Source organism: Mobula birostris, chromosome 12, assembly GCF_030028105.1.
Source record: "Mobula birostris isolate sMobBir1 chromosome 12, sMobBir1.hap1, whole genome shotgun sequence".
Lineage (NCBI taxonomy): Eukaryota > Metazoa > Chordata > Chondrichthyes > Myliobatiformes > Myliobatidae > Mobula > Mobula birostris.
This window is the reverse complement of record NC_092381.1, coordinates 23,163,653-23,177,544: the sequence shown is the minus strand read 5'-3', so window position 1 is coordinate 23,177,544 and position 13,892 is coordinate 23,163,653. Positions and strand designations below refer to the sequence as shown.

Sequence of the window (13,892 nt, the reverse complement as noted above, 5' to 3'; positions counted from 1 at the left end):
AGTGGAGAGAGTGAGCAGCTTCAAGTTCCTGGATCTAACCTGGTCCCAAAATATTGATATAGTTATAAAGAAAGCAAGACAGCAACTATACTTCATTAGGCATTTGAAGAGATTTGGCATGTCAACAAATACACACAAAAACTCCTATAGTTGTACCGTGGAGAGCATTGTGACAGGCTGCATCACTGTCTGGTATGGAGGGGCTACTGCACAGGACCAAAAGAAGCTGCAGAGGGCTGTAAAATTAGTCAGCTCCATCTTGGGTACTAGGCTACAAAGTACCCAGGACATCTTTAGAGAGCGGTGTCTCAGAAAGGCAGCGGCCATTATTAAGGACCTCCAGCACCCAGGGCATGCCTCTTTCTCACTGGTAGTCTCAGGCAGGAGGTACAGAAGCCTGAAGGCACACACTCAATGATTCAGGAACAGCTTCTTGCCCTCCGCCATCCGATTCCTAAATGGACATTGAACCCTTGGACACTACCTCACTTTTTTTAATATATAGTATTTCTGTATTTTGCACGATTTTTAATCTATTCAATATATGTATACTGTATAAAGTATACAGAATAAGATTTATTTATTTATTTATTATTATTTTACTTCTAGATTATGTATTGCATTGAATTGCTGCTGCTAAGTTAACAAATTTCACGTCACAGGCCAGTGATAATAAACCTGATTCTGTAAGTCTGTGAATTTACTGGAGACTGGTGCTGACCTGTCCTGGAGTTGGTGAACTGTCTGGGTATGTGTGTGGGTGAGTAGGAGGGAGGAATGGAGCTGTTTTGTCGTTGTTTTGGTTTGTTGCTGTTGTTGTGTTGAACACGCAGGACGTATTATGTTGGCGGTGGAATGTGTGGCAACACTTGCGGGCTGTCCCCAGTACATCCCTAGGTTGTGCTGGTTGTTAATGCAAAAGATGGATTTCACTGTATGTTTTGATATACATGTGATCAATAAATGGATCGAAATTGGAATCAAAAATTGATTGTCAAGTGCCTCCCCAATGCTTACAGCTTCAACACATTGTTGTTCTAAACTCTGCATCAGTTTCCTTTCAGGGTGTGAATTAAAAATCCTAGCAAAAATCCTAGGTGTGACTTGGCGTTCACCAGGGAGCATCTAATAGACTGATAATTGTAGTCTTCCAAGGTTGGGAAATATAAATGTCTGATGATAATAACAATAACTGTTACAACATAGCAGGTTTACTGTAATTTTTTGTAGCACGTAAACACTGTGGTCTTAATTAGATTAATTAGTCACATGTACATTGAAACATACAGTGAGATGCATGGTTTGTATTAACAACCAACACAATCTGAGGATGTGCTGGGGGCAGCCCGCAAATGTTGCTTCGTTTCTGGCACCAAGGTAACATGCACTACGGTGTTCAGCAGAATAACATGTAGCAAGACAGGTGCAACAACAGCAAAACAAACTCCTTCCTAAACCCCCTCCCACACTCCATCGAGGAGCACCAATCCTTGTGCGTTTGCCTATATTACAACCCTACACATCCGGTGGTGGGTCATCTTGACCTTGTCATTGTTTTGTATAAGAATCTCTTCCCGCTGCTGTCATCAGGAAGATGGTACAGGAGCCTCAGGATTCACACCACCAGGTTCGGGAACAGTTACTACCCCTCAACCATCAGGATCTTGCACTAAGGGTGATGACTTCACTCAGCTTCACTCGCCCCATCATTGAAATGTACAGTATATGGATTCACTTTCAAGGACTCTTTCATCTCGTGTCTTGATATTTATTGCTTATTTAGTTATCATTTCTTTCTTTCTTTCTGTATTTGCAATTTGTTTTCTTTTGCACACTGGTTGAACTCCCAGTTGATGCAGTTTTTCATTGATTCTGTTATGGTTCTTATTCTATAGATTTGTTGAGTATGCCCACAAGAAAATGAATCTCAGAGTTGTATGTAGTGGCACTTTCAGGGAGTCTTATCTCATGTTCTTGATATTTATTATTTGTTTATTGTTATTTATTTTGTATTTGCGCAGTTTGTTGTCTTCTGCACTCTGATTGAGCACCCAAGTTGGCCTGTCATTTGTTGATTCTGTTATGGTTACCATTCTATAGATTTATTGAGAATGCCCACAAGAAAATGAATCTCAGGGTTCTAAACGGTGACATATATGTACTTTGATAATACATTTACTTTGAACTTTGAGTGGCTTCCTGGACTATCTTGGAGAAGTTTCAGAGTCAATGTTGTCGTTGGCTGTGGTCACATGTTAGAGGTATACTGACATAGATAGTTGCTGGAAAACTCATTGGCTGGTCTGCCTGCAACTGCCTGGTCTTTGAGTGTAAGATGTTCGCAATCAAGTGCTGCCCTTTGGCATGGACCAGAGTGGAGGTGAACATGCTGAGGGATGCGTTGAAACTTGGTGCAGCCGCTGCAGAGTGGGGAAGACCCGCAGGATCCTGCTGCCACTGGTCAGTGAAATGCACTGGACACAGTGCAACAACCAAACCAGTGCTTCACAGAGGAAGTCTTTCACACGTGGGCTTCCTGAATTAACTACACATCAAACTCTAATGCTGTGAAGAGCAAAGAAGTGGTTAGAACATAGAACACTACAGCACAGTGCAAGCACATCGGCTGATGATGTTGTGCCAATTCTATAACCTGCTCTATGAGCAATCTAATCATTCCCTCCTGTTTAATCCTCCTTTTCTCCACCATCCACCTGCCTACCAAAGAGTTTCTTAAATGGCCCGAATGTATTTCCCTCTACCACCATCCTGGGCAAGGTGTTCCATGCACTCATCACTCTCTGTGTAAAAAAAAACTTACTTCTGGCATTCCCCCATACTCTCCTTCAATCACCCTACATCACTCCCACATTAGCCACTTCCTCCCTGGGAAAAAGTCTCTGGCTGTCCACTTGATCCAGGCTTCTGATAATTTTGTACACCTCTATCCAGTTGTTCCGAAGTCTGAACATCAGAAAGCTAGAAATGCTGGAGATCTGAAGTAATGACAGGGAGTGGTGAAAACGTCACAGGAGGAGGCTTGCAGAGTCAGTGTCTCTCGGGTTCAATGCTGTGAGTTTGCAATTTCTCCCAGTTTCCACAAGAGTTCCCTCCAAGTGTTTCCATACCCAAAGACGTCAGCTTGATAGGTTAACCGACTGATGTAAGTGCCCCTTATGGGTAGGTGAGGGGTGGAACCTGGGGGGAGTGGATGAGATTGAGTTTATTTATTTAGAGCTACAGCACAGAACGGGCCCTTCCGGCTCACCAAGCCACACTGCCCAGCAACCCGGCCTAATCACAGGACAATTTACAATGACCGATTAACTTACTGACCTGTGGGAGGAAACCAGGGCACCTCGAGAAAACCCAGGTGCACATGGAAAGAACGTGCAAAGTTTCTTACCAAGCACGCCAGAATTAGTCTGACTGTAATAGCGTACCATGTTATCGTGGCATTCAAGTTCAAATTCAACTTTAATTGTCATTCAACCATACACGTGTATACAGCTAAACGAAGCAGTGTTCCCCTGGGGCCAAGATGCAAAACACAGTACATAACATCATACACAACATGTATAGTTACGATGCAGGGAGAATTTTTTAAAAAAGGATTAATTTAGGAATTGTGTAAATGTGGCTCTATGATACCAAGTCAGGCAGTATCTGTGAAAAGAGAAATAAAGTCAGTCTTTCAGATCGAAGAAAATTGATAAAGAAAGATGCTACGGTACGGTTGTGCACTTAGAGAATGTGAGTGAAACAGGCTTTAATTTGAACCAAAAGAGAAGATCGGTAGCTCGGGTTGGCTGCTTGTTTGTAGGGTTGTTTGCCAAGCCGCGAGGTTAGGTCACAAACGTTTTGACACCAATCATGGTGACATCATGAGTGTTGTTTCTGCCAAGTGCTCGCGTTTATATTGGTCTGCCTTGTTCTGATTGGTTGGCTGTCATGCTGACCGTTAGTCTCTGCTGGGTCCCGGCCAACTAGATAGCTGAGTGATCTCCACTGGCCAATATCCCTGGTTATCGGTCATTGTGAGGATTAGATCCTTGGCCCTGATCTGGCAGATGCATATGTTCATAAAGTACATCCAGTTCAATATGCTTGCTATTGGAGTTTAATTTGAACCTTTAGCAAACCATTTAAAATTCAGAAGGCAGAATTTATGACAATATGATTGAAGTTATGCTCATGACCCAAATGGACTCAGAAGATTATTTTGAGGATGTAAATCATTGTAAATCCATCACATGCAAAAGCCCTCCCCACCACTGGAGCACTGCCACAAGAAAGCAGCATCTATTATCAAGGACTTCATCATCCAGGTCATGCTCTCTTCTTGCAACTACCATCGGGCAGGAGGTACAGGAGCCTCAGGTCCCACACCACCAGGTCCAGGAAAAATTATTACCCTTCAACCATCAGACTTCTGAACCAAGGTGGATAACTTCACTCACCCCAACACTGAACTGATTCCACAACCTACAGACTCACTTTCAAGGATTCTACAACTCATATTATCAGTATTATTTATTTACTTTTCTACTTATTATTGAAATGACTGTCCTATTTAGCACATTGGATGTTTGTCAGTCATTGTGTATAGTTTTTCATAAACTCTCTTGTATTTCTTTGTTTTTCTCTAAATGTCTGCAAGAAAATGGATGTCAGGATAGTATATGGTGACATTAGGTACTTAAGTAATAAATTTACTTCGAACTTTGTTAGTAAGAAATTGCTATATTTTGATGTGTGAAGACTATAAGGTTCTACACATTTGTGGCAATGTGTCGATCAATAAATTTAGCAGAGACCAGGTGGTGAACCAGGACTTTCCTGATCTGCCTGACACAAGGCAGTGCTGTCACCAACTAAGCCTTCAGGAGCATGAGTTTTGGCTGGAGAGTGTGACTTAGACCAGTTGGTGCAATCTAAGTTGGACAGTTGCCCTCAAACTGTGCAACTAATGGTTGTGGAGGATATAACCCTGTTGTCAGCCTAACTCAGCACGATGTTCTTTTTTGATTTTCTAATTAGTTAAAATCCAGGCAAGGGTCAGAAATGTTAACATTTTGTTAGCTTTCTAAATGAAAAGTGCAAGGAATAGAGGAGAGTAAAGCCATAACAGAGGTCCCAATAGTCATAGTCATAGTCATACTTCATTGATCCCGAGGGAAATTTGGTTTCGTTACAGTTGCACCAACCAAGAACAGAGTATAAATATAGCCATATAACACCATAAATAATTAAATAATAATATGTAAATTATGCCAGAAAATAAGTCCAGGACCAGCCTATTGGCTCAGGGTGTCTGACCCTCCAAGGGAGGAGTTGTAAAGTTTGATGGCCACAGGTAGGAATGACTTCCTATGACGCTCTGTACTGCATCTCGGTGGAATGAGTCTCTGGCTGAATGTACTCCTGTGCCCACCTAGTACATTATATAGTGGACGGGAGACATTGTCCAAGATGGCATGCAACTTGGACAGCATCCTCTTTTCAGACACCACCGTCAGAAAGTCTATTTCCATCCCCACAACATCACTGGCCTTACGAATGAGTTTGCTGATTCTGTTGGTGTCTGCTACCCTCAGCCTGCTGCCCCAGCACACAACAGCAAACATGATAGCACTGGCCACCACAGACTCGAAGAACATCCTCAGCACCGTCCGACAGATGTTAAAGGGCCTCAGTCTCCTCAGGAAATAGAGACGGCTCTGACCCTTCTTGTAGACAGCCTCAGTGTTCTTTGACCAGTCCAGTTTATTGTCAATTCATATCCCCAGGTATCTGTAATCCTCCACTATGTCCACACTGACCCCCTGGATAGAAACAGGGGTCACCGGTACCTTAGCTCTCCTCAGGTCTACCACCAGCTCCTTAGTCTTTTTCACATTAAGCTGCAGATAATTCTGCTCATACCATGTGACAAAGTTTCCAACTGTAGCCCTGTACTCAGCCTCATCTCCCTTGCTGATGCATCCAACTATGGCAGAGTCATCAGAAAACTTCTGAAGATGGCAAGACTCTGTGCAGTAGTTGAAGTCCGAGGTGTAAATGGTGAAGAGAAAGGGAAAACACCGATTCTCTAACTTTTTCCAGTATCAATGAAAGGACATTGTCCGTTCCTCCATGAGCACAACCTCACTATTTTTGATCATTTTGAACTACTAATTTAATTTATTTTTATATATATTTTTAATTGTAATTTATAAAATATTTTGTGTACTGAACAGTAATCCTGCTGCAAAACAACAAATTTCATTTCAAAATTTGCTAGTGATATTAAACTTGATTCTGATTCCCTTCATCAAACTACCAGACATGCTTATTAAAACAGTTGATAATAGTTTTAGTGTAGAATTGCATTATTAAGAAAAAACAACTCATTAGGAATAAAACCTGGACCCCCATTGCCTTGTGCCTGTGGTATTTTGTTACCCAGCATTTTTTACCGCATTGAAGGAAATGTTGAAATCCACTTCGATGCTAGACATTGCAAAGCAAGGAGTCTTTAATACCTGAAGATTTTGTGATTCTGATTTATTTTAATTCAATTAAACTTAATTTCTAAATTCCATTAGATGTGTGGAGCCTTCTATCAGCAGGTGTCACTGGGAAAAGCTTCAATGCTTTATTAAAACAGGCAGGACCAGGGTTGCTGGTGGACCTGTGCAGTGTTGTTTGAGTAAATTGAATGACATGCTAATGGCTTTATAGTGATTGTTGGTCAAATGTGCAGCTCTGACTGGATTCCTCAGTGCCCACACCAGGGTGTGGCTAGGACTCAGATTATGTATCAGAACAGCTTCTAAACTGGCAGTGACGGCAGGAGCAACAATTTGGGGCTTGGTCTGTATAGAGAGAGAGAGAGAGAGAGAGAGAGAGAGAGAGAGAGAGAGAGAGAGTGTGTATCTGAGGGGGTGGGGAGCAGGCTTTTTTTAAAAAAAAGAAAAACTTCATAAATAATTCTTCAGTGCTTTGATGTGTAATCTGGCAAAGAGCTGCAAACTGAGGCAACTATAAGCACACAGTCCAGTTGTGTGAAAGACAGTGGCTTCAGTGTGTGGCGTTCCATTTTAGTTTTTTAAAAGTCCTCATCATTTATTGGAGGTAAGTACAGGCTGTTTGTCAAGTTTGAGCTAACTTGAAAGTTCCTGTTAACTTTGTGTCCTACAGTACTTTCATCCATCTGTTTATTCTTAAACCCCCATTGTACAGCAGCTGTGAGAATGAATAATGATTATTTTTAAAGGTTTCTTCTTTAACATACAGAAATTTTTTGCTTGGAGTGGAATTTTCTTGTTAAGGTATGTGTTTTCCTGCAACTGGTTGTTACTGCTGTTTACTGGTTTACTTGAGAAAATTCAGTGAATGATAAAGACTTGCCCTGGGGGCCACTGCTGCCGACATTCACGTTTGCTGAAAGATAAAAAGTGGCTGTCAGTGACTTTGATGGGAGACGTCCAAGGGTGAAAATTGTGAGCTATATCCTTTATTCTGGTGAAGGTCATGGTGCATCTTAATATCCCGTGTCTGAACCCCTGTGAACATTGGCCAGATAAATGGTTGGTCTAAAGTTTAAACAGCGTGTATAGTTTCTGTCAGTGCGAAATGCTAATTTTTTTTAATATAGCGCAAGTAGTATTTATTGCTTCGATACAACCCGCGTCTAAACTGCAAGGCTGGGAGTCTCTCTCACACACTCAGCTCGGGGGAGTGTTCTACTTAATCATCAGACATCTGAAGTAAAAAATGTTCTTTGAAAGTTTATATTGCTTTATATAGTCTATGCTTTCCTAAGGTAGCAGAGTTTCATGTCGATCTTTTAAGTTGCTTTCTTATTATTTAATATTATTGGCTCAAAGAGAAAACCCTTGTAGACTGAGTTGGTTTTAGATTTAAAAACATTTTGGGAAAGCCAGAGGTTGGGAGACATTTTCCTCCTGTTTGGTCTGAAACCTAACAGAAAACATTGTTCGCCCCCGTATTGTTCTACACAGAATGAATTGCTTTTTTGTAACGGTTCTTTGTGTGGGTTGAAGTGCCCCAGAGTCTGAAGTTTGTCCTGAGCTTATAAAATGGTGGCAATTTGTCTGCCTGATTCAATGAAGCTTATCTGGGGTTTGCTTTTAGGTTGTTTGGTCCATGGTTGGAATGTGACAATAGAAATCTGCTCCAGAAATGGGAAACAGCAGCAAAAGACGACAAGCATTGATTCACTGGTATAGGTATCTGAGCAAATTAGCTGTAAAATGGATGTGAACTGACTGTTGGAGGGACAGCCCTTGCCATGAATAATTTTTTTTCAACACACTACAGCACAGTTGCACGTGGTTTGATAACACAAATGCAAGGTATATTCAGTAAATGCTTTTTAAGAACAGCTTTAGTCTGAAACATGAAGGTGCCTGTAAAATAATTTTGTTTGGCATTTGATATCCCAGAGGGGCCAAGGAATCACAGAGTCTCAATGGAACGCAGCAGGCCAGGCGGCATCTAGTCCTGTTGAAGGGTCCCAGGCTGAAATGCCAACTGTACCTCTTCCTATAGATGCTGCCTGGCCTGCTGTGTTCCACCAGCATTTTGTGTGTGCGTTGCTTGAATTTTCACCTTCTGCAGATTTCCTTGTGTTTGCATAGAGTCTCAATATTGTGTAGAAACAGGCTTGGCCCACTATGTCAGCTGACCACCAACTACTCACAAGACCTTAAGATATAGGAACAGAATTAGGCCATTTGGCCCATCGAGTCTGCTGTACCATTTCATCATGGCTGATCTGTCTCTCTCTCTCTCTCTCTCAGCCCCAGTCTCCTATCTTCTCCCCGTATCCCTTCATGCCCAAACTAATTAAGAATCTATCAATCTCTGCCTGAAATATACACAATGACTTGGTCTTCACAGCCACCTGTGGCGAAGAATTCCACAGATTCACCACTCTCTGGCTAAAGAAATTCCTCCTCATCCCCATACTAAATGGATGTCCCTCTATTTTGAGGCTGTGCCCTCTGGTCCTAGACTCCCTACCACAGGAAACATCCTTTCCACATCCACTCTGTTGAGGCCTTTCAACATTAGATAGGTTTCAATGAGCTCCCCCCTCATTCTTCTGAATTCCAGGGGGTACAGGCCCAGAGCCATCAAATGGTAACCCTTTCATTTCCGGAATCATGAACCTCCCCTGGTGCCTCTCCAATCTCAGCACATACTTTCTTAGATAAGGGGCCCAAAACAGCTCACTATACGCCAAGTGAGGCCTTACCAGTGCCTTATAAAGCCTCAATATTACATCCTTTATTTTATATTCTAGTCCTCTCAAAATGAATGCTAACATTGCACTTGCTTCCCTCGCCACCAACTCAACCTGCAAGTTAACTTATAGGGAATCCTGCACGTGGACTCCCAACTCCTTTGCACCTTGGAGTTTTGAATTTTCTCTCCATTTAAAAATCATCTCATCTAACCTAAGGACACAAGAGATTGTAGATGCTGGAATCTGGAGCAATAAACGGTCTGTTGGAAGAATGTCCCAGGTTTGAACAGTATCTGGGGAGGGAAATGGATCGGATGTTTCAGGTTGAAACTCTGTATCAGTATCCCACAGATGCTTCTCGCTTCACTGAATTCCTTCAGCTGGTAGTTTGATATTCATCTATCTGTACTAATCACATTTACAAGAACCTTGTCTGGGAATGCAGGTGTTTGTATACTTCTGAAGTATGTGAGAGGACCCTCCTCCACCCATTCAGACAAGATGTTAAATTCCCAACCTCCTTTAGCTGACACCTCCAAGAGGACCACACCCTTGTCATTGGGTTTGGAGGCCTGCGTGCCTCAATGACCCAGAGAGCCATGTTGGCTGTATTCAGAGCCTTGTGCTTTGGCTCTTGGTAAAGTCACCCTTACCAAGCAGGTCACAGGCTAGAGGCCAGACTAAGAGTGGTCCACTGGTCCTCGAGGTTCGGGGGTTCAGCTCAGGCTTAACAACCATGGCCGGTCAAAAAAATGGTTACGGGAACAGCAATGAAGAATCCTTCCATAGCTGTATGCAAGAGATGGAGGACCTTCATTGCTGCCCTAGAAGCCAGCAGCATAGATAGATAGATGTACTTTATTGATCCGAGGGAAATTGGGTTTTGTTACAGTTGCAGCAACCAAGAATAGACTATAACTATAGCAATATAAAACCATAAATAATTAAATAATAATATGTAAATTATGCCAGATGGAATTAAGTCCAGGACCAGCCTATTGTCTCAGGGTGTCTGACCCTCCAAGGGAGGAGTTGTAAAGTTTGATGGCCACAGGCAGGAATGACTTCCTGTGACGCTCTGTGTTGCATCTCAGTGGAGTGAGTCTCTGGCTGAATGTACTCCTGTGCCCAACCAGTACATTATGTAATGAATGGGAGACATTGTCCAAGATGGCATGCAACTTGGACAGCATCCTCTTTTCAGACACCGCCGTCAGAGAGTCCAGTTCCATCCCCACAACATCACTGGCCTTACAAATGAGTTTGTTGATTCTGTTGGTGTCTGCTACCCTCAACCTGCTGCCCCAGTAATGGTCAGTAAGTAAGTTATAGCTGAAAACATTCTCCTCAGATTCCTTCTAAACCTTCTTCCCCTTACTCTAAATGTAGCCCCTCTAGTTTCAGATACCCAAACTCTGGGGAACAATCTCTAGCTAACTAACCCAACTGGTGTCCCTGTTTAACATTATTGTCATGTCCTGTGCAGATACAGAGAAAAGCTTGACTAGCATACTGTTTGTACAGTGCATTAAGGTAGAGCAAGGTAAAACAATAACATTGCAGAATAAAGTGTAGCAGCTATAGGGAAAGTGCAGTGCAAGTAAACAATAAGAAGCAAGATCATAGATCTTAATGAGATAGATTGTGAGGTTAAGAGTCCAATTTGTCATATTTAATAGTCTAATAACAGCAGAAGCTGTCCTTGAGCTTGGCAGTTTGTTCTCAGGATTTTGAGGGGAGAAGAGACGATTTCAAGGGTGGATGGGATCTTTGCTTATGCTGTTTCTATACTGAGGCCTTGACGTATAGTCAGACTTCAAGGAGGGGAGGATGGTTTCCATGACATGCTGAGCTTCGTACATTGCTATCTGCAGTTTCTTGATGTCATGTGCAGATCAATTGCCATACCAAGCTGTGATACACCCAAATAGGATGTTCTGTATGGTGTATTGATCAAAGTCATTAAAGACTGACAGGCACTTGCCCAGTTTTTTTAGCCTTCTGAGGAAGTAAAGACATTGGTGAGCTTTCTTGGCCGTGTTGTGTACATGGCTAGACCAGGACAAGCTCATAGTGACGGTCACTCCGAGATACTCAGTGGTCAGCATGGACAAGGTGGGTCAAAGAGCCACTTCAGTGACCTCTATGATTCTTCTAACCTTTCCTCTATAGTGCCACACACCAGACTCCTGTGCTCTAAAGAAAACAAGCGCAGGTTTTCCAGTCTCTCCTATCACACAGGAAGAATATTGAAATCTGGGTGATTGGTTCCTCCCTCTGTGTCAAACCATCATCCAGCCTGTTCTATCACTCTGTTTGTGACATGCAGATATGCAAACACAAATTTTGGCTCAATTCCCTCACGGTCAATTAAGCTGGGTTCTTGTTTGGAGGTGCTGCACCTGCTAATAATCTCAGCACAGACTGCACACTGACAAAGTGCTCTCTCTGGATATACAGATTGTTGGCTGGTGTAGACTGGGGGATAATTGGCAGGTGGCCAGCTTGTGACAAATGCAAGGGATTGCTCTAGGGATAGCATACTGCCCTGTTTACTAGGCTGTTGGACCTGCCAGTTGGGGGAATTTGCTGCTCACTTTGCACCATCTATTGTGGGCCTTGCTTGGGAGCCACAGGAGGCTGATATTCAGAGTAGAAAATAGCTTCCCACCATTGGTCATTTATCATGTCCATCTTGATTCCCTGCCCTTAATCTAGACTCAATGTCCAATATGTTTTCCCACCTCCGTACAACCAGCATTGGTCACTAGGCATGTCCATCATCACACTCTGCCTCCAGGCGGTCACTATTGATCATTTGGAATGTCAATAAATTCTGCCGCCAGAATCTCATTAATATTCACTCAACATCACTCGCTCTTGGTTACCTCTGTTATTTGGAACTCTCTTGGTATAATACTCAGACCAACATAAAAACAAATCAGTCAGCAAAGTTTTTCAAGAAATGTTTTTTGTGTAATGGCTTGGAAAGGTATAATATTTAGGGTCCTGATGAAGTGTCTCAGCTTGAGACACTGACTTTTTATTCCCCATATAAATAGATGCTGCCTGGCCTGCTGAGTTCCTCCAGCATTTTGTGAGTTGCTCTGGATTTCCAGCATCTGTAGGATCTCTTGAGCTTAATATTTTGGGAACCCAGGTTTTACAAGCCTATGGAGATCAACACCACAACAATATTATTTTCTTCTTTGTCTGATCAACAGGGATGGCTTTCTTTTCTGTGGGGAAACCTGGGCCCTAGAATTTTTGGTGGAGTTGATGGTATAAAGAGTGGGCAAGAAGCTAATGCGTAGCAAAGGTGTTGTTGGTGATTGTTGGGGGTGAGAAGATGTGGGAATCAGGGAGGGATTGTTGTTGATGCAGGCCATTGGTGGTTTACAGAGTTAGCTAGTTCTATCTGAAGGAAACAATGCTGCTTTGACTGGACACAGACACTAGTGTAAAATGCCCTCATATACTTTTAGTTGGTGGGCCTCAAGAAAATGGAAACCTGGCTGATGGTAATAGAAACAAAAATGATGTAAAGAAGGTCTCCCATCCATTCCTGTTAAAGCTGGCTTGAGCTTGGATTTGAAATTTTTAACACTTTCACTTCCTGTCCATTTTTCCCTGTGGCCGCGCTTCCTCGCATGTTCCGGAGACATATGGGTTAGTTGGTTACTTCGTCTCATGGGTGTAATTGGGCAGCACTGGCTCATTGGACTAGAAGGGTCTGTTACCGTGTTTTATCTCTTCAAATAGTGAATCTATGACACAGGTTTGTCTGAATGCCAAGTGATTTTCCTCCAAGGGAACTTGGAACGGGGGAAATCAGGGTCAGACACCCTGAGCCAACAGGCTGGTCCTGGACTTATTTCCTGGCATAATTTACATATTACTATTTATGGTTTTATTACTTTTTTATTGTGTAACTGTAACGAAAACCAATTTCCCCCGGGATCAATAAAGTATGACTATGACTATTCTTGAAGATCAGGAGAGCCACTAGAATTGTCCTCTCAGTAACGTTCCATCCATGATAGATGTTAATATGGGCCAATAGAGAGAGACATTGGAGGCCAAACTAACCCACCCCTCGTTTATCTCAGAAAGGAGGTGTTAGCATTGGAGAGGGTCCAGAAGAGGTTAACAAGAATGATCCCAGGAACAAAAGGGTTAATTTATGAGGAGCCTTTGATGCCTCAGGGCATGTACTCACTGGAATTTAGAATAATTAAGGAGGGATATCATTGAAACCTATCAGAAATTGAAAGCCCTAGATAGAGTGGACCTGGAGAGGATGCTTCCTATAGTCAGGGAGTCTAAAACCAGAGGGCAGAGCCTCAGAATACAAGGGCATTCCTTTAGAACAGAGATTAGGAGGAATTTCTTTAGCCAGAGGGTGATGAATCTGTGGAATTCATTGTCCCAGAAGGCTCTGGAGGTCAAGTCATTGGGTGTATTTAAAGGGGAGGTTGATAGGTTCCTGATTAGTAAGGGTGTCAAAGGTTACGGGGAGAAAGACAATAAATCAGCCGTGATTGAATGGCAGAACAGTCTCGATGGGCCAAATGGTCTAATTCTGCTCTTATGTCTTGTGGTCTTCTGTTTCATGGTAGAGAATGAAGGATTGAAA

General features: G+C 42.5%; 1 protein-coding gene across 3 annotated transcripts in view; it reads left to right on the top strand.

Annotated features, from left to right (window-relative positions):
* bcar3 (BCAR3 adaptor protein, NSP family member) overlaps positions 1–13,892 on the top strand; it is a 209,905-nt gene that overhangs the window by 100,754 nt on the left and 95,259 nt on the right. The window lies entirely within an intron of this gene.